The sequence below is a fragment of the Anguilla anguilla genome, chromosome 4 (assembly GCF_013347855.1).
Source record: "Anguilla anguilla isolate fAngAng1 chromosome 4, fAngAng1.pri, whole genome shotgun sequence".
Classification (NCBI taxonomy): domain Eukaryota; kingdom Metazoa; phylum Chordata; class Actinopteri; order Anguilliformes; family Anguillidae; genus Anguilla; species Anguilla anguilla.
The window spans coordinates 61,724,458-61,750,107 of NC_049204.1; the positions used below are offsets into that span (position 1 = coordinate 61,724,458).

General features: G+C 42.4%; 1 protein-coding gene across 2 annotated transcripts in view; it reads right to left on the bottom strand.

The window, feature by feature from the left end:
- LOC118224910 (cadherin-18) overlaps nucleotides 1-25,650 on the bottom strand; it is a 199,698-nt gene that overhangs the window by 146,152 nt on the left and 27,896 nt on the right. The window contains exon 2 of one of the 2 annotated variants that reach the window (XM_035412762.1): nucleotides 163-243. The gene's annotated coding sequence lies outside the window, so the exon portion shown is untranslated. Of the gene's footprint in view, nucleotides 1-158; nucleotides 244-25,650 lie in introns of both variants that reach the window. The other variant, XM_035412763.1, reaches the window with a different exon arrangement.

A 25,650-nucleotide genomic window follows, 5' to 3' on the forward strand; every position in this document is an offset into this window, starting at 1 on the left:
TGAAAATCTGATATCGCAGTTCAAGAATTAATGCACACATGTTCTCACTCTGTGCCCTCTCTCTCTCATCACCTTTATTCTGCATGCTCGGTGCCCTAATGGTTCTCTAAATGCCCGCTATGTCACAGCATATAAATGAGCCGCTGATAATCACGCACCTACCTGTTGGTGGTTCCCTTGTCCCATGTGTGCTGCTATCTTTCCTCCTCGGTCCTTTCTCCAGCTGTGAGTCCTTTTTGCTCCCTGAAAGACAAGCAGAGTACGCTTGCTACAGCCAGACCCTCTCACCATCCCTGACCATCAGAGAATCTCAGTATGGCATGCATGCATGCAGTGCCAGATTGGTAACCAAATGTTCAATCCCCCCACCTCCCCCCACACACCCTCTTAGAAAGCAGCTAGCCAACTTGCTTACTGGTCACGATGCAATTACTGTAGCATAAGTGTACTGCCGTGTCTGGATTGCGTGTGACAGCGCAGATTTGCTGCTCGTTACATTTGTGAAATACATATGCACCTGGCCGAATGAGTGGCAGCCGGTGTTTTAAAAGAAAGGAAAAATGAAGAAATAAAGAGGAAGAAGGGAAGCGTCGCCGGTTCAAATGTAATGAAACGGCGCTCGGTCAGGTGCTGGCCTCGCGCTCGACCCGTCTCGTACTGCCAGAAGAGTTTCAAGATTTTGAAATTCACCCGCGTGCTCAGAGTCCTGCCCACATGGGGGGACGGCCCACCGGTGCAAGGCTGCAGGGCTTCGTTTGGGGAGCTGCCTTGCCCCCCCTCTCTCCCGCTTAATGTGAGGACTGTTGGATGTGAAAAACCAGTGGCTCAGCTCCATTCCTGGAGGGCATGATGGACTATCTCCCTCTCTCTCTCTGTCTAACTTTTTCTCTTTCTGTCTCTCTGTCTAACTTCATCTCTCTCTAAATAAATAATTTATTTATGGGATGTGCTTATTATCCTGGCTGGTGTGCAAAGGCAGTACTGATGAAAGCTCAGGTGTCCCCTGTGGTTTTTTTATTTTTTTTATTTTTTTGTTTTTTGATCTTCTGGGGAATGAGAGGGAGAGTCCATAAGCAATGGGCACTGTGTTTTATCACCATGGAAACCGATTGTACAAATCCCAGGTCATGAAACTGGTCTTGACGATGGCGCTTCAACAAAAAGCATGGAGTAATGTAATATATACATAGATTAAAAAAAAAAAAAAACACTTTAATCCAACTGTGATTTCTTTTTTTCCTTTGTCTTTTTTCCACTGGCCTTTTTCTTTTTTTTTTTTTGTGTGTGCCCCACCCCGCATGTACATCTGTCTTTGTCCTACATGCGTGTACTGTATGTACAGCAAGGCCATAGATTGTGTGTGATCGCAGCAGGTCGAGCGTCTGAACTTTGAAGAGCGAAATGAAGCAAACATTGTACTACTCCACATGCGACAACATTGCACTACTCCACACGCTCCCGGTCACACTGCAAGCGCATGGTCTTTGGAGATACGGCCAATGTGTGACGAAGCGTGCGGAAAAATGTAACGCAACGCAACGCAACGAATTTATGCTTTTTACCGTACCCCCAATCCCCACCACCCTCCTCTGAACCATGCTCTTTGTGAATAACCCTGTATAATAAACGCACCTGTTTACAGCAGGTCCTGCTCTTCCGTCGCTTTTAAGTCCGCCGCCGATGTTTATGGGGCCCCCAGCCCTCTCAGACGTGTAATTATTCAGCGATCGCCGAGCCAACATGTGTACAAACTGAATTATGGAGGGCAGCATTGATTTCCCATTGCATTTGCATATGCAGCACTACATCACCCATGCCAGATCAGTAGACCCGTGTCATATTTATTTATGGGTTAGTACACAGATGCCTTACAAATGGAATGTCAGGTTTATGCTATTTCTCTTCTCCTTTTATTATTATTATTATTATTATTATTATTATTATTAATAATAATAATAATAATAATATTACTTTTTTTCTGAAAATAATGTTTTACAAATGTTGTAAATGTTGTAAAACTCAATAACACACACGTTAAATACATGATGTTCGCACCGTCGGTCAGCAAACCGAGTTCGACCGTCGAATTGCGACCGCGCGGCCCCGCCGCCGTAGCCCGCGGCAACGCGGGCCGTCTGCGGCTAAACGGAGAGGACAGGCCTGCCAGGCCTGCCAGGCCAACGTGAAACCCGTCACTTTCACTCGCGCTCGGCTCCTCCACCTGAATAATGTTTCGAGACGCGCGAGCGCAACGGAAAAAAATCTCCGACGTATTATTGGGCGAGAACCTTGGGAGGCGCATATTGAGACGCTGACAGTGATGAATTCAGCTGTCGGCGGAAGTGACACGCGAGCCTAAATTACTTTATTTTCATACCACTTTCGCTCCTTTTCAAGGCTAATGTTCTTGATCACAGCGATGACGGCAAGACTCCAGAAACTTCGTATTTCACGTCATTGCGCGTACGTGACCTGGCCTTTGCATAGACTATAAATATAATCTGGTAAAGATTTGAAGATTTCCTTGAGTTGTAAGTTGCATTTTCTTACTTGCAGTACATGTATTATTATTATTATTATTATTATTATTATTATTATTAATAGTCCATTTTATTATATTTTTTGGTTCTTGGAAACTTAAGCTCAACTTAATTTTGATACATATCACAGTGAATATCAGCCTTTCGTAAGGACACATCAGTGTGAAATGAATTTTTGAGGACAGGGATTAGTTGAACACAGCAGCTCATACCTGGCCTACAGGCTGTGTACAGGTGAGTGCAGACTGATAAGGAATGGACAGTGATCCTCCAGGATCTCCAGCCAAAAACAGAGGTGCGGTCCCAGTAGTTCTGGTGAGCTGTGTCATTTCATTATCAAGACACCCCATTTGCTGCTGTTCAACTTTGACCCTTTGGCTCTTGGTGATTGGGTCAAACACTTGAATTGACAGCTACAGGTATGTTCCCCAAAAAATGAGTCCCTGTCTCATAGCAACAACATCAGTGGAACATCTGCCTTCATCATTGGCCCTGCACCACTCAGCCTTTGTCATGGGCCATCATCATCATCATCATCATCATCACCACTATAACCTCACAAAACCTCAGCCTCAAGTCCCAGGTATTAATGAAACCTGACATTCAATGCAAATAAAACAATATATTTGAAAAAAAAATGTACACTGAAATATGTTTTGTCAACCATAACAGTTGCATTATGTCAATAAAAATTAAAAGAAGCCTTTTTTTATTCTACCAAATGCTTGAGGGCTCTGCAATAGACGACGTAAGGACAAAGGGGGCAATTTCATTTCAGGAGAGAGCAGTTAAATTCTTTAGTGTTCTTAGGACAAGTACAAGCTGATCACATGCATGCATAATGTATCAGACAGGCAGATAAATGGTGTCAAACAGTCCAACACGTTCAATTTATTCAGTAAATTCCATTAGCCAAGACAAGGTCAAAGACTTGAATCAAGGAATCTCTTTAATCCCGCTACCCTCCCGCTAAATAGCTCCTCACCTTGCGCTTTTTTTCTTCCTCCTTCCATTAACTTTTTGAGGCAAATTTCACACATTTCAATGTAATTTCATGTTTCTCCTTCTCACATTATTTCAAGTTTAAATGAAAGCAACGAAATGCTGAATAGCAGGCGCTATTACAAAGTAAATCAATATTGTCATGAACGTGTTTATCTGGACTGAGGGTCTGAAATGCTATTTATTAAAAAAAAAACTATGAAGATAAAAGGAATTACCCTCGCTCCAAATTGCCATCTTAGAATTCTGCAAAGTGCCCAGCTGCTTCTGACCGGTTCTGTGCTGTAGTGCCGTAGGACAATTACCCTTAAACACTAGTTTACTTTGATAGGGGGGACGAGCATCTAAAAATGTACTCAATCTAAAATCAAAATGACTGACTGACCCTTTTTTTAAGAGCTGTTAGCAGGGAAGGATAGAGAAGCTGTGCTTTGAATCCTGACTGCTCATTGTTGGCAGGGGTTTGTGAAATGTGTAGTGCGTTCGGTTTAACTAGGAGCGCTACACCTTGTTTTATCGTTAAATTCCTTGCCCCATCAAGCCGAATTAACTCCTAATCGCACTATTTCTTCTTCTTCTTCTTCTCCTTCTTCTTCTCCTTCTTCTTCTCCTTCTTCTTCTTCTTCTTCTCCTTCTTCTTCTTCTTCTCCTTCTCCTTCTTCTTCTTCTTCTTCTTCTTCTCCTTCTTCTTCTTCTTCTTCTCCTTCTTCTTCTTCTTCTCCTTCTTCTTCTTCTCCTTCTTCTCCTTCTTCTTCTCCTTCTTCTTCTTCTTCCCCCCCAATAATAATAAAAATAATAACAACAACAATAAACATATCCACTTATTCTAGAGCCCCCTGCTTCCCCGTTATCAATCAGCGGCTAAAGCAGAGTTAGCGGTTGTGGCGGGAGGAGCCCCGCGACGCACACAGTTTGCCGCGCCTCCATCCCGCCCGGCGTCCTTCGACGGGCCAGATGCCGCCGTTTCCCCGGGAAGACGAGGAAGCTCAGAGGGTGGCGTGAGCGCGCTCGCGTATTTATCACGTCCCCCCCGTCCCCGCTAAAGGGGTAAAACAGCGTGTGGGGTTAGCAACGCATCGCTCTAAATACGTTGCCAGAAAGATTCATAATCCTCATGCAAATGAGGAGCTGTTGAGGCGGCTTTACCATTGCGGGCAACCGCACACGCTATTAATTTGTCGTCTTCGGGAATGGATGGTGGTGAGTTATATACGGCCCCAGTCGAGAGTTATCGCACGCATTGTAAAGAACCGTCCGACCGTTATCGCAGGCACCGGTCTTACAGTAATTTTAGTTTGTATCTGCGTTTTAATCAATTGAGTTTGTATTAATGGTCCTGGCAGGGAAATTCATTAAGGTTATAAATACGGATGAGTATAGTTTCTTCTGCAAATTCTGTTCCCCGCAAGCACAACATGCTGCTGCCATGTTTTGCTTTGTATTAAGGTCAGTATGAGTAACGATGCTGGAGAAAGGGTTTTAATCTTACCCTTTTTTTTCTTACCATCCCAAAATCACATTCATTACAACACGTGTTGTAAATAGGTTCAGATGACTCTTACCTGTATTTTCCTGAAGGAAAACAGACAGGAATATCCATTTTATATTAATTTATGTCTGCATTTACCATTGGGGTGGGAGTTTCACCTGGGCTCTAAGAGCATAACTTAGGGGTGTCCAATCTTAAAAAACAGCTGGTGTGGGTGCAGGTTTTTTTGTTTTAGCCCAGTATGAAGAGCGCAGGGCTAAAACAAAAACCTGAACCCACGCTGATCACAAGATCGGACACCCCGAGTTTTGAGTATGCTTCCAATATGCCTCTTTGGAGCCGTATGTAAAATGTTCTGTGTACAGGGCGTACCAGGTTCTCACACGCCAGCGGGACACCCCTGAGAGGGAGATGCGTCAGTGCCGGGGAACACCATTGGTTGCCGCATGGAGAGAGAGAGAGAGAGGGTGCACCCACACAAAACATGAAATAAAAATAAACGAACACCTTCACCCTTCCCATTTACAGGTTCCGGGCAAAAACAGTTAACTAAAACAACAAAATAAAATAACAAAGACAAAGACCAATCCGCTTCAATCGCCAAACTGAACGCCACACAAGTGTAATGGATACACCTCTGGGTGATATAGCAGCCTTATCAATACCCAGAAATCAGTGGGAGGAAACATAACCGCGGTTATGTTAAGCTTCTGCTTGTGCAACTTGTGTCTGTGTGCACTGTGATTAAAAATAAATAAATAAACAACTGAATGCATGATGAGTGACAGAGTGCCGTGCTATCAGTGGAGTCTCCCTCATAGCAGGGAGTCCTGTTCAACACCGGTTATGAAAAAATAAATTTATATACACCCCAGCCCCCGACCCCTTTGCATTCAGTAAAAAAAATAATAATAATAATAATTTGATGATGTAGATGTCATCTGTTGAAAAGATCCAAGTTAAATGGAGTGTGTTAAAAATATATATATTGTATTGCTTTATGCAAATTTCACGCAATTTTACATTAGGGCGCATCAAAAAAGAGGTATGCTAACATTTAATTTCATATATAGATATGCATCTTCCATATGTGTGCATCTGTGAACGTGCGTGTCTAAAGATATAGTGATAATGACCTCTATAAATGAATTGACTGCCTGCAGGGCAATTGGAGTTTGAGTTTCTTCTCTTGTTTTGAAGGCCTGCTTTGACAAATCTCATTACGCAGAATGCAAATACATCCATCCATCCATTCATTATCTATAACCACTCATCCTGAGCAGGGTCGTGGGGTGGGGGGTGCTGGAGCCTATACCAGCATGCATTGGGCAAGAGGCAGGCATGCACCCTGAACAGGTTGCCAATTTGTCACAGGGCACACACATCACTCGCTCACCATTTACTCACACACTTGTACCTATGGGCACATATGTGAAGGTGAAGAAGAAGAAGAAAAAGAAGAAGAAGAAGAAGAAGAAGGGAATCCATGCAGGCGGCGACCTCTGACCCAGGAAATGAAGCAATCCCCGAATAATCTCAGACAGGGTTTATCTGTGTCCAGGTCACTATCTATTCATTAAAGATGAGATGATGATCAATTCCAATTATTATCCCTTAAAAAAAAAAAGAGTTTTTTTGAAAAAACAGTATTGAATCATGTGAAGCTGCCGTTAAAAACAGCAGCCCTGCTCCATTTCACTTCACACTCCTCATGAAATTTTAATTAAGACATTAAAAAGATCCATCCAGAAAGGTTTTTCTTCATAGAAAGGTTTTTCAATTTTTTTTTCTTTTTTTTTCATTTTTTATTGTGGGTTAATTACACACAGAGATGGGTTAGAGAGAAGAATAGTTTTTACATGGTCTGGTACAGTTTCTGCTCATTAGAAATTGATTTGAAATACAGCATGAGATGAGATATGTATGCATAAAAGGAATAGTGATACTTCATAATCCGTTGGCCTTGTATCAGTGAATCAGTTGGTTAATGCGTAAGGACTGCATGTGAAAACTTCATAACAGAGTCCCGGATTCAAACAGAAACTGTCACACGCTCTTACACACCCATTCACTCTTGCACAAGCACACACTCATACAAAAGCAAATGTGCTTAAACCTACGCTCTTACACACACGCATACAACCTTGCGCACACCCATTGCTATCAGATGCATAAAATCAATCATACAACCATGCATTGACAAATAGTAGGATGGGTCATACTGAAGAGTTCAGTGACACTGTCATAGGATGCCGCCTTTCCAGCAAGTCAGTTCATCAAATTTCTGCCCTGCTAGAGCTGCCCCAGTCAACTGCAAGTGCTGTTATTGGGAAGTGGAAGGGCACAGGAGCAACAACGCCCTCCCAGAAGAGTGGAGGCTGTTATAGCAGCAAAGGGGTATACAACTCCATATTAATGCCATGGTCTTAGAATGAGATGTTCCACAAGTACATACTGTATGTGTGATGTTCAGTTGTCCACATACTTCTGGAAATGGAGAGTACAAGATTCGAGAACAAATAAGATTTTAAATAATTGGATGAACTTCACACCTGCATATCTTGTGACCGTGTTCTGACATTGATAATAAGCCGTCATGACTCACAAAGACTGTTGTTATGTTACGCTTATGTAGACCATAAAGCAGCTCACTGAATGTGTTGCCTCTGCTTCCTCACCCCCACAACCCCAGAGCGTGACCCAGCAGCCAGTCAATGGCCCCCGCACGTGGGCTTCTCCCAGGTGCATGATGGGAAACAAGCACCGACAGCCTGAGAGTCGTCCCCACTCCACAGCTGTGAGCCAGCGGAGCACCCGTCACCACGGCAATGGTTGAGTGCTTGAAGGGCACCGTCAGGACTGCCAATGGGGCATAGCCAGTGGGGGCTGGACTGGGGCCCCATTTAAAGGTTGCGGGTTTAAATCCCAGGTCAGATCAAAGAGAGTAAAGATCACACTCTACAAATGCGTTTGTGTTTATGTGCTATAAATGTCAACTTTGTAAGAATATAAACAACAACAACAACAACAATAATAATAATAATAATAATAATAATAATAGTAATAATAATAATAATAATAATAATAATAATTATTATTATTATTATTATTATTATTATTATTATATTGTCCAGTTAAGAAAATGTGGTATGCTGCTTTGAAATGTGGCAGAGAACTGACAAATCAGATATGGTCTGTGAATAACAATGAAGAATTTCTTAGAGCAATCTGTTACATGTTTTTATTTATGTATGTTATCATCTGTACTGCTGTCAGTAAGCATTACAAAGATGAGATCTGGCACCCAATCACCCAGCAGTTCATTATGATTAACATTCCACAACAAAAGAGTGGAATGTTTCTGTACAAATAAGCGTTCTCCATGCAAAATAAAAAAGGTAAATTGATGGTTCCTCTGACAATTTCCACGAACATGAACACGGTTACTGATTCTCTGTGGAGTTTCCACCTCCTCGGTCACACGTGATGAATTTTCTCATTACTCAAAACGCATTTACAAGTCAAAACTAATGCATTATGTCTGGAGGTGTCTCAGAGTATGCAGATCATACATCACAATGTTCCTGTATTCCAGGGCTCCTCACACATGCATACACATGCATGCACACGCATGCATGCATGCACACACGCATGCACACAGATACATGCACATACACATGCACACGTGTGCATGCAATCGCACATATGCACACACGTGCATGCACACACACCCAGGCATTCACGTTTTTGTTGCAACCTATAGTAAATTTTAATCTCTTGCTCTCTCTCTCTCTCTCTCATGCACACACACGCACACATGAATACATGAATGCATGAACACATGCATGTAAAATAATGCATGTACACACACCCACACACACACACACACACACACACACACGGACATCCACTCACAATCACACACACAGACATATACACACAAATATTGACCGCTCGACTAATATCAGTTCTGCAAACAAGAACGCGGCGGGGTAAAATTCTAAAAGCTCTCCGATGTGGAACAGCGCGGTTTGGCCAAAAAAAAAGGCGCCCCCTGCTGTCCAGGGGTCCGCAAGTTAACATATTATCCCAGGCAGGCTTCCCAGTGTACCATTAGGCCAGAACTTTGATTTAATCCAACCCCTCGAGCATGCATAAATTTACCGCATGACGCTCCTTCATTTTCAGCCGCCTTTGACGCCGGGTCTTCAAAGCTATTAAATCATCAGGCAGTAGTGACATTTAGAGAATGTGAAAGCAGGACATTTATCCAGGGCAAGTAGACAACTAAGGCCAAGGTTTTGATTAATACTTGAAACTGACTGATTGACAGCTGCATATTATCCTTTTAATATAAGTTTCTCTTATGCAATATTAATGATGAACTAAAGTAGAATGAAATATTACACATAATTCATTCTAAATTGAATTCCAGATATGTGTATGCAGACCTTTTTGGTTTACATCCAGTTGCAACACTCTGAAAAAATGATTGTTAAAAAATAAAAAAAATAAAAATAAAAAAGTGTCATTTTTAACACACCTCCATGTCGAGTTAAGGACAAGTTACGGAGCAAATTTAGTGCCTATGCAATTTACAGCTCACTTTGCTACTGTGTTTGATCTGATAAACGACTAATATATTTCAATAATTGTGTACCTGATATAATCCCATAGCTTTGCACGTGCAAGACTGCACAACACTTCATATGTGAATTAACAGCGATTGGCGTTTACCCCAGGCCTATTCACCATGCCTGCTGTGCATATGTATTTACAATGCATACGGTTTACATCTTCTATTTATGAATTAGCATTATTTTTTGTTTGTGTACAGGCTTTCTGTCCCCTCTTGTGTGAAAATTTTTTGTTAAATAACAAAAACCCAAATGAAATTTTACGTTCATATTTACATTCAATTTTGTGTGATGACTCATGCAAGTCCATACCACATAATTTACATTCAACCCCAGTTTGGGCCATGGTGGCAGTGTCATATTCATGGAATCTATTTGTAAGGAGTTGCTCGTTTTTAATAGCAATTTTAGGAATCAGAGAACACATAATTTTGAATAGCTATGCATGGGGGGGAAAGGGTCGTCCCTCGGACCAATTCATCATCCCTGAATTCATTTACCTTTCCTCTCAGAACACATTCAGTTTATTGAAAACAAAGAGCAGAAACAAAACACAAATTCCATCTCCGGCCTTTGCCCTTGAGTCCTTGTACTCTGTGAATATAAAAAGTGTGTAATCAAAAAAAAAAAAAAAAAAAAACACATTTAGAGGACACTCAAAGTGCACTTCTTAATAGCTTCAGGTAACCAGTCCCTGACTCAATCTGTATTAGGCATCCAACAATCACAGGGAGAGGTAAGACTAAACTATGCCAAGCTTAAGGTTAATGGAATGAAAATAACAAATATAAATGTGTAAATAAGAAAAAAAAAACAAAGTCCTTGTTTAGTCGACAGACACTAGCAGAAAGATCATTGGGTTCAAATTTCAGTCGGGATCAGATTGTTGTCCCCACTGACCGGGACCACTAATTTAAGTAAAAAAAAAAATAAGTGGCATGTATTATGTATGCAATTTATAATGTGTGTGTGTGGTGTTTCTATTGTGTTTCTGTTATTTATGCATAATGATTTCCCAATGAATAATAACAATTTTGCTTATTATTTTCTTTAAATGGTGGGACTCAACACAAAAAAAACTGCTGTTTCTGTAAAATAGTAAAACATATACATGCAAATACATTGCAATCAAAGCTTATGGTCTGCACTTTTGTCTCATAATCATCTTTTGATCCCAAATCCAAAGATCTTAAGGTAGGGTATTTTTAGAAAACATATTGAAAAAAATACATGCACACACATGCACACGCACAGGCACACACACACGCACACACACGCTTTTCTGAAATGGAATATGATACGGTAAAGTCCAGGGAAATTCTGCTTTGTAATGCATTAAGACATCACTAAGCAAGAAACATGCAATTCACTTTCAACATCCCTATGAATGGATAATCAGCTCCAATGCACTGTGGAGTGTGGAAATGGCAAAATAATAATTTTGCTAGAGGCAGTCAACAGGGTAAAAAAAAAAAATAAATAAAAAATAAAAACAAGGAGAAAAAAGAGATCAGTTTGACATGACGGTTAGCATTGCATTTTAGTTTTGGTTTATTGGCATGCGTTTCATTCCAGAAGAAAAGCCAGCAAGTGCTGAGTCATCAGTTCTGTGTCCTGTTCGGTAAGCGGTGGTGCTTCAGTCCTCTTTCCTGGCTGTCTAACGTGGCCTTTAGAGAAGATAATCACATCCTCAAGGTGCTGAATGATTCTGCTTCAGGCACCTTTCACACATTAACTCCCCAGATCTCCCCAATCCTCCCAAAAAAAAAAATGACTCCGCTTTCCTGCGCCTTTCAGATAAGTGCACCAGGGAGGAAGGGAGACAGGGGGATAGAAGGAGAGAGAGAGAGAGAGACAGAGGGAAAGACAGAGGGATAGAGCATGATGAACAAAGATGAACAGAGTATGAAGGAGAAGCACAGACAGAGAGAGGCAGGGAGCTAGCATGCCGCATTCAGGATGCCACACCTGTCCTGGCACACACAGAGACACAGAAGCCGGTGTGGGGGGGGGGGGGGGGGGGGGGGGCGTGGGGGGAGGGTTCAGTGATGTGATTCTCATTTTGAGACAGAGTGAGTGACACCACTGTTGGGGTCAAGAGTTCACCGAGAGGCACAAATCAATCGCCCCCCCCACCCCCCAATCCTTCTGCTGAAAAGCTCCAGAGCTTGCAGTCGTACAGATGCTTTTTAAACCCAATCCCACTCAATTCGCCCTCCCCTGAACCCCAGCACCCCAACATCTATCCTGGCTATCCTGGACAAAAGCATTCATTCAGAGAGGATAGATAAATAAAATAAATAAACAAACAAATAAACAAACAAATCCCTTTCTAAGGAGCGCTGACCAGCTACTCTCCGAATGTTGATTTTTATTTTTATTTTTTTTCCAATGTATTTTTTCCAATGTATATAGACTTAGAGGCATAGATGGAGATGGGATCACAGTAATGGGTGAGACGGGGCAGGAGGGGGGGGCGGGGGGTTGTTGAGAGTCAGCTATCCCATGGACTGTCCCACATAACCTCCCGTATTTTTTCCTCCACTCTTATTGAATGCATTACGGTGGAGTCACACGTCCTCCGACAAGAAGCAAATCTGTAATCACCTCCATTCATTTTCAATGGGTGGCCTTATTCACGTACCCGCAAGGCATGCTGGGATAGCTGGGGATGCCAGGCAAGCCGGCGTAGCGACCAGAAGGACGGGGAACGTGGGGTGACAACCAATCAGATTAAAGATCCCACGCGTAAATTGTCCCCCATTTAAAAATTTTATCACGCCCACAAGCCACTGAGTGTGGGAGACCAGAGCGATGCCAAGTGATCTGGTTGGCGGATGTGTGGCTTCATCCTTCATTCTATGGTGCTGTGCGACCTGGTGTCCTGTCGGTCCACAGTGACCCCTCTAAACCTCAACTCCAGCATCGCGGTTAAGAGCTCACAGAAGCCCCCGGCCCTGCTGCTTCCACCCACAGATCCACGAGACAGATCTCGAACAAAAATAGCATGTCACTGCAGCTTTTTTTTTTTACCACAGAACGTCTACGGCCAATCAATGACCACCCTGCGGGGTGAAGAAGAGTTTGGAGGGAAAAAGGGGCCGTGGAATGATCAAAGAGACATCACCATGGCGACTGACTGTGTCTGCTCCTTATAAGGTAAGGCTGTCTCCTGTGAATGGTTTCTATTGTACCTGTGTCTTTGCAGTGTCCTGATCTCTTCATAAACTTCAAGAAAAATCAACGGATTTAAAAATAAATAAAAAAAAAAAAAATTTTTAAGAACTTGCGCACGCCTCCCCCGCTGACTCCCGTCGCTCGCCCCTCCGGAACCCGCCACCGCGAGCGATCGGTCGAGGGCTCGCCCTCGCGGCAGAGCTGAGACACGACGCGTCACCGCCGACACGCCGTCCAATTAGCAACGCGGGAGGAGAAGTTCAGCGCTGCCAGCTTCGGCGGAAACAGACCTCGGCCGGTTTGTCACTGCCGCCCCCGACGTGACCTCCCCCCACCCCCCCCACCCCCTCCGGTGCGATCGCCCCCGCGAGATTGCTCCGCAGGGTCTCCGTGTCATCGCGAGCGCGTCGACCTTTTTCGCCCGCGTCGATAAGACTCGACGGAACGCCGCAGCGCCGCGTCACGACGTGATATGTCACTCGCCGGTCCCCGGTGAACGGAACGAGAGGCCGCCGATCTGTTTTACTTCCACTCTCCGCGGTTATCTGCGCGAACGGCAGGTCCGTTCACCATGCGGGGGGGGGGGTGTGTGTAAACTAAGGGGATCTGCGGCGAGTGTTACGATGAAAAAAAATTAAATACAACTTTATTTATTTTCTTTAAGTTTCAATATTATCATTATTTATTTATTTATTTTAGCACATGCTTGAGAGCTAATATCTCATGACAATATGTATTTGTTCTCCCAAAAATAAAAGCTCCATCAACCCTGTCTTCTAACGAAGATTCAAATCCCTGAGATCACTGAAATTCTTCCTTAAGGAAGAATTGTAAACATTGTAAATGAGGCCAGAAATCCAGGGGCCCTGGAAGACTGGAAGAATAACGCATCTGTCCCCTTAGTCCCCTTAGTGGGCACCACGCATATTGCGAATAATCTGGTCCGAGGCCTCCTCATTTTCAGTCAGTTCACCGAGAGGAAACATCAATCTGTTTCCACAATGTGAAAGCACTGACATTAGCACAAATTAATTATTAATTATGTTTAGAAAATTGAAAACAGATTGACATATCCAGACGCAACATATTGGAACATATTGTCAACTTCACTTTTGTTGAACTGAAGGTTTGATTGAAGAATGCATTTGTGTGTGATTATGGAAACTTTTAAGAGTCAAGCTTGTTCACGCAGAAAAGTGAAAGTCACTTTGACTGCCGCAAATTGATTAATTGAGAGAGATAACATTCTATTATATCTTTATTCTTTTTTTATTCAACAGTCAAACGTATGATAACCCAGGCATGAAGATAGATTGCTTTATTTCTCTGGAGAACATTCTTGTAATTGTTTGTAATTAAAACATGTTATGCTCATTTGTTTCTCCCCCGACTATCTTTGTAAATGCACTCTTCGTTACGCGACATATAAAACTGCACGCTGTGTTTGAATGCAGATATCCAAATAAGGTCATTCAATGCAGCTAAACAATTAAAGGCACACTACGCAGGATTTCTTCTCGTGAACAAATTATAAAATTTGTGTAGATTTGGCAAATCCGTGCTCCTCTGCCAGTAATTCTACTTTTAAGATGTGTTCGGGACATTCCTCAACATGACACGCTCTCATGTGTGGGGTGGGTGTGGGTGTGGCTACAGAGCCTGAGGGGTGGGGTCAGGTTTCAGAGGAGCGTTTGCAACTAGCTAGCTAGCCACTGCAATGGCGGAGGTGAAGAAGCGCAAGCACAGTGAAGCGAAGCGACAAGACGACAGGCTTCAAGAACCAGAGTGATCCGCGAAATTCCCTTTTCTCAACGGGGACAGCTATCAAAAAACGACAGTGTAAGAATAAAAGACTGAAAAGGTCTGATCTGTGCAAATCCAGCATTCTGTCATAAAAAAAAAAAAAAAAAAAACACATCAGAGGAGGAATCAAGCAGAACACAACTTCAAAAAATGTACCTTGGTAAACAGCATTCCATGATCAATACAATGCATAATTTATGTGGTTTGTACTGAATGCAGCTGTCTCAGTAACTTAATCTGGACTTTACAAAGGGCACTGCATGATCAAACAAGATAGCTTTGGATTAAGAAATCACAATAGCATACGGCTATGACAGATCCCGCCCACCCAAGTCATTAGCCCCTCCCACTGGTGTGATAACAAACGGTTCTCAAAGACAGAAATGCAATCACCAAAGTCTCACCAAAGTGTACTTGTTTATAATCAAATTAAATGTAATGTAATGTGTGTGCATGTGTGTGTGTGTGTGTGAGAAAGTGAGGGAGAAAGAGAGATAGAGGGAGGAGAGAGAACATGTAAATATAAATTATTTACTTCTGTTGCTGTCGGTTATGTTATTATTGTTATAGTTATACATGATTACATTTGTATTTATTATTATCATAATGTTATTATTATTTTACGTAGTTATATGTATATGTTTGCAATAATTACACTTCTATTTCATGCCAATAAAGCAACTTGAATTGAAAATTGAATTAGAGAGAGAGAGAGAGAGAGAGAGAGAGAGAACTGAGCTGCACAGGCCTGAGTAAGCTGGCTCAGTCCTTGGTGTCATATGACACCAGCCGGGCCCGCTTGGTTGCCCTGGTAATTATAGCTTTATGTCATTGTCAGAGAAGTTGAAACTGCACAGCAAGAAGTGCTGCTGCTCCCCGCCCTGTATGCCTGCTATGATATATGCTAACAGAAAAAGAGTACTCTGCTATGGTGTGGAGTGCATTTCTAAAGTACCAAGCTGGCAGTAGCGTTTAGATATAGAGGTGAGGGGAACGGATTGGGGGATGGGTTATGGTGGCCTTGGTTAACCTCTGTGACCCAGTTATGCTTATAGGGGCGATGCACCGATGACATGCACACATATACACTGTATTGGGATGCCATTCAAATCAAATATGTCTTCTGAGGTCTTCACACACACACCTACACACACACACACACACACATGCGCACGCGCACACATACAAGCCAAACGCATGGCTTCTTGAAGCGTTTCATACGCAGGGATGTTGAATAGATTTCAGAAGTTAATTACTCCGCTGCAGATTCTTCTGACTGAGTTCTCATTATTCGGGCACATTTGCAAGTCAGATTCAGAGGTTTTTTTTTTTTGTGAAAATGGTCTCAAACTATGTGAACCATACTGAATATTTTGGCACTTAGTTGCTTTGTCACGGAGCCCATTCACAGGCACCAGCCTCCATCAGCAGAGTGTGGACAGGGGACAAGCTCTGCTCCAGAACACACTCTGGCCTCCTGTTCCTTCAGCTATCCCAAAATGGGTCAGGGGAGTGTATGAGGCGGGTCCCGGGATGAGACTGCAGTTTACGAGCCAGTGCTAATGTGCATATTTGATGGGTCCCTGAAAGGTATTGAATTTCTAATTTGGGTCCCGACATCTAAAAGTGTTTCTAATTTGGGTCCCAATATTAAAACTGTCTAGCCAGCTGTTGTTGTTGTTATTGTTGTTATTATTATTATTGTTATATTTATTTCATTTCGTTTCATTTTACTTTATTTTTTTCACTCACTGCTCTTCCAGTCTCTACATGCAGGAGCATGCACAGGTGCAGACTGACTGCAGGAGGCAAGTCTTGGATGCTTTTCGCAATGAAACAAGGACATTCTCGCCCAAGTTTTTAAAAAAAAGAGTTCAAAAAAGGGCAGCTGAATTGCCTTCTGGGAATGAAAGGCAGAAGTTATGAAGAAAGAAAGTCTTAAGACAAGTAGTCTCTTCAGGCTGAGTCAAAGGAGTCTGAAAGTCATAAAAAGGATTAAGAAAGAAAACTAACATAGATTTTTCATTAGAGTTCTGTCAGTTGAACAAGGAGGCAGGGGAATAAATAAGCACAAGGTAAATTCCACCGTGTGTGTCTGTGCATATCTGTGTGTGTGTGTGTGTGTGTGTGTGTGTGTGTGTGTGTGTGTGTGAGTGTGTGTGTGTGAGAGTGGGGTCACTGAGATTCATTGAATGTGTCCCGACAGCACCCTTTTCTATGCTATATGGTGTCTATACAGAGCAACCAAAAATAATAATGTTAACATCAAACACATAGTAAAATAACTGTAAATGTCCTGGAATGTCCCATTAGATTCTTTTATCTCCATGGTAATTCTTTGATGTAGTGAAAGAAGAAGCAGCAGAGGAAAGAAAAAAAAACACCTATGTAAATTTCTTTAATGTGCTCCAGGTCTTAATCAGTCTGCAGGGAGTCCAATCTGCTCTTTGAAATGGATATGCAACCTGCATCTGGCATTCATTTGCAAATGTGGATAAGAAAGCAAAAAAAGAAAAAAAAATTGGGGAATGGGGAGATTTGCAAAGATTTGCGTTATCAGTGTAACTATGCATTGCCCGTATACTAGAAAGGAGCAAACATGCCAAGGCACATTGCATCAAAAACTCCTTTTGAGGTTACCCTATAGGCTGCTGCTTGTTCAAATCAATTATGAGCGACCTCAATTTGAATATATTCTTATTCATTGCACCGGCTTGAAAGTGTAAGGCGTTTGAAAGGGAACGGGCACAGATCGGAGCAAAGAAAATTCAGGTCATTTATTATGTTTTAAAAATATGTTCTCCAACCTGGAGAGACATTCTACCTGAGTTCTGGGAATACAATTATCTGTTTTCTTCCGGTCCCTGACAATGGGTGAGCCCAGTAGAGGATTTGTCCCTGCCGGACAGAGAACAGATCTGTGGTAGAGATAAAACAGCAAACACTGAACTGAACAGTAATGACTGCCACCATTAACACTTTATCTCTGTATCCCTTAAGCAACACGGTACCACAATTCTGTTGCTATCCCCCCCACACACACACGGTATGGTACACACACACACACACACAAACACACACTCACACCAACACACACACGGTATGGTACACATACACACACTCACACCAGCACACACACGGTATGGTACACACACACACATACACACACTCACACCAACACACACCCGGTATGGTACACATACACACACTCACACCAGCACACACACGGTATGGTACACACACACACATACACACACTCACACCAATACACGCACGGTACACACACACACGGTATGGTACACAGACACATACACACACACACACGGTATACACACACACGGTATGGTACACACACACACACACACACACACACACGAGCAGAGTTCATTTAACACTTTTATAAGGCCTATTGCTCTTCTACTTGCTGCACTGGCTGAATTATGTGGGTGGGCTGTTAAATTGCTACAGTGACCTAAACTTTATTTCAAGTAGCTGGTGTCACTGTTTTTTTTTTTTTTTTTTCTGGACAAAATACATGCAAACTCTCCCAACGATTTGCAGATGTTACTATTTTGGAGGTATTACTGTATTTATTTATTTTTCCTTATTGAGAATAATCATCTAAACTCTCTTAACACAACTGATGGTGGTGACATACCCATTCAAAAACTCTCAGCTCCTATAGCGGTGAAGGACTACAATCTGCTGCTCTTAACCCTGCTACAGCTGTGAAAGAGTCAATTCTGCTGTCATCAACCTTGCTATACCTACAGCTGTGAAGGAGTACAGTCTGCTGCTACATGGGTTTCAAGGAAGGCATTTAGCAGACACTCTTTTTCCAGAGAGACAGACTTTCTCAACTTTCTGATTTTTTGCACAGTATCCTGTTATACTTTCACTGAAGCGATTCAGGTTAAGCACCATAGTCAGAGGTGCAATGGCAGTATCCTACACAGGAATCAAACCTGCAGCCATTAGGATACAGGCCCAGTTTCCTGCCCATTACGCCGTACTGCGGCCTGTCAGCCTGAAGTCCACAGGAAGGCAGGCAGGTTTGTGTCAGCAAACCTCCTCATCAAACCGCTCCGAGTTCAGTTTCAGGAACACGGATGCTGAGCAGCGGGGGAGTCCTATTCACGCGCTTCAATCCGCCGTCCAGGGAACCGCAGGAGTCTGTCTGCGCAGCCCATCTGCGCAGATGAGCCTGAAGTCCACAGGAAGGCGGGCGGTCTCTGTCTCTGACTGCGCAGAGCCACACCTCTGCTCTGCTGCACCGGCCCCGCAGCCAGCCTGGGGTCAAACGCTGGCGAACCGAAATCAATGTACTTTGTTTCCGCAGGGCTAACAGACGGCCCCCTGAGTTTGTAATGGACTTGTTTCTGTGGTGACCGTTATAAACCCAACTCGCCCCGCTAGGTGTAATACTATTGATAATATTATCAAAAACAGCATTAGCAGCACTTTTTATAATGGTCCATTTGCCTCTCCTTCCAATAATTGATATTTCAGTGGAGACTACTAAGCTAAAAAAGCTAAAAAAATAATGTAAAAAAAATTAAACAAGATACCCGGCTCTTCATGTTGACATCACAGCACCATCACATTACAAAAAAATAAATAAATAAATAAATAAATACAAAATAAATTTAAAAAAAAAATGTTTTTCCATGTGACCTTATATACAATAAGGTCACATGGATTGGCATTAACTAATGTGGTTGTTAACTGCTAACTATTGACATGTTAATTTGTACAGCTTTGTTACTGGATTTGTACATTATTAATTCATGTTAATCGTTAACTAATTATACGTTTGTGCTATGCTTTGCTAATGCATAAATAATTGTGTAACTAATACATTAATGTATTTGTTCACAACTGACCAAATTTAATGGTTAATTAATGTATTTGTACATTAATTCATGTTAACAACTACATTCGTTAATGCCAATTCATGTGACCTTATTGTAAAGTGTTACCAAAAAAAATAAAACATAAATAAATATAGATGAATTGAATTTACATTTTTCTCTGAAATGGTAGTTGAGCTGTTTTAGTACAGTTGGATAAACGTATTTCACGTGGACAGATTATTATCTCCCACAAGTATGGATTACTTAGTGTCATGCAAAGGAGTTATCGTCCTCTGGCTTTCCCTCAGTGTCAGAAGGAGAGCTTATCTGCTAGAGATACCTCTTGCCACAGTCGGATTGTGTGTTCACACTTGCAGGTTGCTGTTTGGGGACCAAAAATAAACCTGAAATCCAGGCATAAGCAGGAAAGCAGTCATCCCTGCAGAGAAATTCTCTCATCTCTTAACCACCCCTGATCTCTCTCTCTCTCACAGACACACCCACACAGACACACACCCACGCAGACACACACACATACGCGCACTCACACACACGCACGCACACACACAGACACGCGCACAAATAACCTACAAGTAGTCTTCTCGCTGCCAGCAGTATTTTCTTATTTGTTTATTTCCCTTTCTAAATATCTAACGCTAACCGTGATGTAAATCACTTTAGGCAGTGAAGAGAAATTTCGAAAAAAAAAAAGAAAGGCTTTTTTTTTAGGCGTCCGGGGCTTTAATGCGACCCTTCTCTCTCCGGCGCGGGTGGCAGAGTGAGCGCAGGTGCGTCCAAAATTGCAATCGATAAAGGCGATGAAAGGCGACGTCCTCTTCGCGTTACCCGGCCCCTCCTCCTACAGCTCCGTCTGGGGCTCTCAGCGTCGCCGCGCACCGCCGCCGCCTCCAAGGCCCCGAGTGTTGACTCTTCAGTGTTAAGGGCGAGGGTTTAATTCCCCTGCAAGCAGCGGGTTATACGTTTAGTGAGGCTTAAGTGAGGTTCATCGAGGTAAGTGATTACCGAAAATATTCCCAAGGTCCTTTTGGGGGGGGGGGGGCTGCACAGGGGGAGTCTTCCCTGCAGATGTTGAGTGCCAGATGTGTTTTTTTTTTCTCTTTTATTTTTTTTTTGGATTGCTGACATGTGGCCTCGAATCATTCACAAGACAAGTCACTCCTCACTCACTGTGAATGATGGGCTCGGCATCCGTTGAGCGGCGTTTGATAATGAAATCGGCACGGTGTGAAGCATTTCAGCACGGTTGTTTAGGGGAGAGAGAGAGAGAGAGAGAGAGAGAGAGAGGGGAGACTACACTACACTGTTTCTGGAACGTGAGCACCTTGTGAACAGGTAATCCCTCTTTTTGTTTAGAAATAGATAACAATTGATCTCCAGCGAAGTTGCTTTGGGGATAAACCAGTAAAAAAAAAAATGTTTTTAATAAAATAGAAAACACCACCTTTTACTTTATTGTCCTTACTTTCCAAATCTCTGCAGCTGCAAAAACATGACTTTCATATTTTGTTGAATCAATTTAAACTGCTTTATAATCTTACTTGTGTCAGTATGTCACAAAGCATTGTTGCTAAATGATTGCTGTGTTTGCAAACTAACAGGATGTTAGTATTTCACAGAAGGTTATGGGAAGGATTGCAATCATGGAACAGACAAAATAAATAGTTTTGGATGACTTGTGTGAATAGGTTCAGTATATATTGATTTAGTAGTTCTGGGTGTGCCTTTTATATGCAAAAATCGATTTAAAAAGGCCAAAGGCAGTCCCCATAGCCTCACCCAGCTAAAGCACTCATCATTGCCTATGCTTTCAAAGCAAGATCTTGGCTAAAATGAGGGTTTACTATTCAATACTCAATATCCAAGGACACCAGCTCACCCACATATGATGTCAGATATGAGCAGGGTTATTACAGCTAGAGTTAAGGTTAGGGTTAGGGTTACAGCTAGGGTTAGGGTTTGGGGTACAGCTAGGGTTAGGGTTAGGGTTAGGGTTACAGCTAGGGTTAAGTTTAGGGTTCCAGTAAGGGTTAGGGTTACAGCTAGGTTTAGGGTTACACTTCGGGTTAGGGTTAGGGTTACAGCTATGGTTAGGTCTAGGGCTACTGTTAGGGATAGGGTTGTGGTTACAGCTAGGGTTAAGGTCAGGGTTCCAGTAAGGGTTAGGGTTAGGGTTACAGCTAGGGTTAGGGTTAAGGTTAGAGTTAGGGTTATAGCTAGGGTTAGGGTTACAGTTACAGCTAGGGTTAGGGTTTTGGTTACAACTAGGGTTAGGATGTAGGTTTACAGCTAGGGTTAGGTTTAGGGTTAAAGCTCGGGTTAGGGTTAGGGTTACAGCTAGGGTTAGGTTTAGGGTTACTGTTAGGGATAGGGTTGTGGTTACAGCTAGGGTTACGGTTTGGATTAAGGTTACTGCAAGTGTTAGTGTTATAGCTAGGGTTAGGGTTAGGGTTAGAGCTAGTGTTAGTGTTAGGGTTAGGGTTTCAGCTAGGGTTAGGGTTATAGTTACAGCTAGGGTTAGGGTTAGGGTTTCAGCTAGGATTAGTGTTATGCTTCCAGCTAGGGTTATGGGCTGGGGTAAGGGTTCCAGCTATGGTTAGGGTTAGGGTTAGGGTTACAGCTAGGGTTTGGGTGAGGGTTACGGTTACAGCTAGGGTCAGGGTTAGGGTTCACCAATGAACTAAGGACTCTACTAAGTCCAATGAGGCATCCCACAACTCTCTATGACAAGCAGTTCAAAAGCTCTGAAATAATAAACATTGGCAATTTAAATGACTGGTGGAATGTTCACCCTTGTGATGTCTCAATGCTCTGTCTTCAGCTGCTAGAGGGCATTGTGATGTCACGAGGGTCAACATTCCACCCTTCATTCACTATAGGGCAAAACTGACTAAAAGTCACATTTTTCAGATGCTGTACACCGAAACTTTCCACTAAGTAATAGCACACCATTCCCGCTGAAACTGCTCGATTTGACATATTTCATGTATATGTGGTGCAAAATCTTTGGGAGGAGTACCATTCTAAAAAATGGGTGGAATAAAGAAGAATAATATGTGAGATAAAGGCAACCACACTAATAATAATAATAATAATAATAATAACAAAATAATGGACAAATATCTGTGCATTTCACAGAAGCGTATTCTATTAATAATTTTATGCAAAGTTCAGGCCCTCACAGACAGTCCACCCACGCTGGTGCACTCTCACCCAAACATTCCCATGATGCCCCTGTCCTCCCTCCTGTTTCTCCAGCAGGACAGACTGAGAGTCAATCTGGCAATCTCCATTTTAGCACTGAGCCAATCTCATAAATAACTTAATAAATACATTTCTAAAGCAGGTCTCATATTCCCTGCTGGTTATAATTACATACAAGTGAGCATGCATATATACATACTTACATACATACATATATACATACATAGGTACATGTAATCAGACAACTCACATTTAGTTAAAGTGTCCCCTCAGCTTTTAAATAAAATTCATTAATTAAATTAATCACTTATGGCCTGGGACTGAGTCAGTGTATGACTAATTGGCTGCTACAGTCAGTGTGCCTATTCACAGCCTGTGCGCTAGACATTGCAGTTTCCTGTTGTGAAATATATAATGGCTATATATATAATGCATTACTGTGTTCCTATCAATGTCCTTTTCTGTTACAGTATATAAGGAAAAAAATGCAAAATTGTGTGTGCATGTGTTAGATAGAGATCGAGAGAGGGTGGTGGAGGGAGAGAGAGGGAAAAGAGTTATTTCAACAGGGCAGACCTGCCGAATTTTCCCTTCTTTTAAAAAAGACAAATTGCACAGCGTTACTTTTTTAATGAGTCCAGCACACCCTCCCTTCCCTGTACGCTTTGTTCTAGGGCCCTGGAACGGGGGTGGGGTGGGGGGCAGGGGGCGGGGGCGGGGGCGGGGGCGGGGCGGGGGGGGGGGTCACAACTCCTCCCAGGATTGGTCATTAATTTCTCTGAGCTGCCGCTCTCCTTCGGCTTAATGTGCACGGCCTCGCCCCCCCCAACACCTGTCACGCGAGTTTAACACGGGGCCTCCTCGGACTCACACGTACAGGTCATCAAATAGGGCCCCCCCCGAGGGTCCCGGAGGCAAAGGTGGCAAATTCATTAAAGATCGGCCTTCACCTCCGGGGAAATCACCGGTGCGCGGTTCAAAAATTACAAGCCTAATGTCGTCCGTCCGAAAGACCAGCTATAAAATGCAGAAAGGAGAGAAAAAAAAAAAAAATCTTATCTGAATTTTTATCCGAGCATTAATGAAGGAGATATTTCACTCCGTCGCAAATTTAACAGAGAAGCTCTGAGGTCAGGATGCCTGGTAGCCGAAAATGTGCTCCCCTGGGTACAGTGTATCAGCGACGCGTCCACTTCCGTGCCCGGGCACATAATTAAGTTAGTGCTATTAACCCGAATTGACTCGGACAACCTTTGACTAAAATAATATTTTGAAGCCGTGCTACAGCAATTAACCTATTCAACGGACCACTTAAGAAAACGGACCACATGTCTTTTGACTTTGCTCTTTGTGTTCCGTAACTGACACCCACACCGAGAGACTCACAGAACTCTACAAGTGAACTCTTTGTTTACACTGCATGGTTAAGGACATGATAGAGGCTAATCAACACATTTTTTAATGAACTTTAAGTGGATGCTAATATGGATGCTCAGATTTGCTGCCCTATGTAATAAGCACACAAAAAAAGCTTAAATGAAAATAAAAGTCTGTGCATTTCTCCAGAATTAGAATCAATAGAACAGTATTAATAGTTTTCTAAAAATACTAACCCATGAGGGGGGGAACTAGATTTCATTTCCTGCGCTGAATTTATACCCTGTCCCTGAACAAGATGCATTGCTCTCTGCTCTCCAAGCATTCATTATAGCTGTCGTAATTAAAAATCCAGCTGTATGATGCGTGCATTTAATCACATTCTGTTTCGGCTCGTCTGATGTGGGGCAGAACGGCGGGAAGCATATTCTCCGTGATCTCTGGGAGCGTTTGGATTCGACCCTCGGCAAGCCTGTGTAAAGTAATCCCAACGATGTACAATAATAAGATACGGAAATGTAGACGTGCCTCCCAGTGAATCGGGGTGGGGTGGGGTGGGGGTGGGGGGGGGGGGGCAGGTTAAAAGATTGGGGTTCATATTCGACTATTTAACAGAGTTGCACACTGGCTTGTGAGCTTCATGTTCATCAATCAGTTGTTTTATTTTGAATGGTGGGAATCGTGAAACGATGATTTGTCGATGATTTGTCATGAGTATCCACAATGAGTGAGCGCTCAAACAATGGCATTTTATCACGGAGTGGTCTTTTTAGACGAGTATTATTATGACATGTCAGAGTCATGCTCGTTATTGAGCTCAGTGTCAAACAGAAATGGAATCTCTCGTGCCTCTTTCTATTGCAGCTTAACATTCCCAGCGTGGCAGAATAAGTGTGCTGTGATGTGTATTTGAATGCTCCACCCTGCTGTAATTTCAGAAAAAAAAGAGAACACAATGCGCTCAGGAAAGTAGAATGCAATAGTTTGGGGAACACATTGCTCCCCATCGTGACCAATTTTGAGAAAAATTCAAGCCGGTTGAAAATGATTTCAAATTCCTTTGCAATCTCGAGAATCGAGTCCAAGCTGGAACAGATGGAGGAGAAATGCTGCAATAAATGCACAGGCAGCCCAGGACGCGATTGCCTGAAAAAGAATATTACTTTTTTTTATGGGTTCCTTTGCTCTCAGAAACAAACGTTTTGTTCCAGGAAGTGTCACATTAATAGTGCTATTGAAAAGGTAAAACTTCTCCAAGGCAAAAAAAGGCTCCCCTGCCCTTAAACTTTGAAGATAAAATATTATGTATAAAAAAAAATAATGATATATATACACAACTACAATGGGAAATCTCCATTTATATTTACTTTTATATTGTAATTACAATGTCACAACCTTCATTCAGTTCAGCGTGTCATTATAATTTAAATTTAATTCTAATTAAATAGAACAGAAAATACAGAGTTCAAGGGTAGTTTCGCTTAAAAAAGAAAAAAAAAAGTGTCTGGAATTCACTTCAAAGTAGAATTCTTATCTGTTTCACTTCAAAG